This window comes from Merops nubicus, unplaced genomic scaffold (genome assembly GCF_000691845.1).
Source record: "Merops nubicus isolate BGI_N331 unplaced genomic scaffold, ASM69184v1 scaffold16297, whole genome shotgun sequence".
Classification (NCBI taxonomy): domain Eukaryota; kingdom Metazoa; phylum Chordata; class Aves; order Coraciiformes; family Meropidae; genus Merops; species Merops nubicus.
Window position 1 is genome coordinate 40,767 of NW_008618469.1, and position 2,236 is coordinate 43,002.

The window sequence follows — 2,236 nt, forward strand, 5'->3', positions numbered from 1 at the left end:
CTAACACATACCACAAGTTACACAGCCTCTCTCATGAAACTGTAAAAAGAGACTCATCATTTCCACTACAAGGCTTTTTAAGTCAACTGAAGCCTCAGTCTCTTCTTCCAGGTTGCAGAATTTCAGAGCTCCCTGGACACCAGGAATTAGTTATTGCCTTCAATCAGCAATGCAACTTCTCTTCTCATTTTATTATCTCTGCAGGAAGTGATAAACAAGACACCACGTCGAGTGGTCACCAGGCTGTCATACAATCAACCTCCCTCTTGCATACACACCGTCAGCAGCTTTAAGGATGCTCTTGCCACTGGGATACATTGGGGCAAAGAACCTAGCTGCAAGTAGCCAGTAGCCAAGATGTGTTGTCACACACTTATCATAATGCAGATCTCAATTAAAGTAGTATCTGTGCTAAAAGCTGCCAGCTAACAATCTGGGAAATTAGTTGTGAGAATCAGCAATATAAGGTGCCATCATAGCTAGGATTGGGAAAAAAAGTGCTGAATTGTCTAACAGGTCTTAGTGATCTTGATCCAAGGACAGAGCAAGCAATGCTCTCCTGCCACTGCAGGGAAAAAATGAGGATTTGGAAAGCTTTGCTTTGGTCTGACTGAAGGAGAAGAACTGGCATAACTGGGATAAACAGCATGGAATCAGAAAATATTTTAGGGCCATTACTTCTCTCGGGTCAGCAAAGAAAGAAAAGCCAGTGATGGGAATACATTTTCTTTGTTACTGCTGCTGTGAAACCGGAGGAACGCAGTGCAAAGCTCCAGAAAGAAGCACAAGAGTAGCTGCGCATCCAAAAGGAACTGTAACAGATTTACTAGGAAACCTGTCGTGCCTCTTCATTTTTTTCGGTGCACTGCTTCCTTTCTTCTCTCCCTTGACAAGTTCCAAAATTAAGAAGAAGGACAGGCTTAAAGCTTTTCTGCTGGTTGATGTTGCCTCATCCAAACAAGATAAGAGAATGCTTCATCTCAGAAGATTCTCTTGATCCACACGAACAAATGACTACCACCGATGGCATATGTGTCTCATGCCGCACACAGGACGACACTTCCCTTTGGAGTGAAAAGGCACAGTGTTTTCTCACACTGGGTAAAGCATGCATGAACCAACCAACAGGAACACCCATGCTGAAGAGTCAGTGAAAAAGGCATCAGTATCAGCTGTCAAGGACAAAAGCCATATCGATGGCTAGAGTCCATACAAAACTGTGATTCTCTCATGAGGGCTGGAATTTGTCATGCATTTACACACAAGCCAAAAAAAATACTGGTAACAGGAAAAAAACATAATATGCCAACTGCCTAAGCCTAGGGACTTTTCATTGCAACTGAAGTATCACCAGGGCTGTCAGCTCACCCCATCTCCCACAAACACAGTAAGCCAGCGAGATGGCAGCTTTCAGGCCAGTCTCACCTCGACACCAGATCTGTTTCCCAAGCCAGAATAACGTTTAGCCACTTGTTACCCTACACACCCCTGAGCAAAGCAGATCACTCCCTTCCTCCTGAATTATTTCCTTCACACAAACCACTTGCACACCACCAGGGAAGCTTCACCAACTGCCTTTCCCCAACCAACAATTAAGCCTGGCACAATCAACCAGGTGGAAAGCTCAGCCACGGTTTCTTGAAAGAAACCCGCTCTCCTTTCAGTCTAATTTCTTTGTCATTGTCAGAGCCACTATCACAGTTCTACTGAGGCCAGAGCTTCAGAAAAAATATGCTGCATAGTACCCCACTGGCTGCACAGCTGCTTTTTCTGGCCAGCACATCAGATAAAACTGGTTGCAAACATAAGATAAAACAGCTACAGGTTCTCACTAATCCCAGAAGCTTGCACAAGAAAGATAACAACAGGGAGGCCTCTCTCTCACCCTACTCTGCACTAGGAACTGAGTGCCTGGGGCTAGCCTGAGAACTTGAAGAACGTTTCCTTGAATACGCAGAGAAGCTATTTGGGGGGAGATTACGCCATTATGGCTGCATAACAGAATTATGCCGATTTGCTAGGATTTGACGTCCCAGGTAAGGTCTACAGATGATGCCAAGCCACGGCTTTCCATGAAGAAGCTCACGAGCTAGAGCCCAGCAAAGCCGGTGTGACGTTAATTCTTCACAACACGCCAACCCAGCAAGCTTAAAAAGCGGCTGAGGACCTGCGACCGCCCAGCGCCACAGCACCGACACGAAGCGGGGAGACAGGGAGGGAGAGAGGGCGAGCGGTG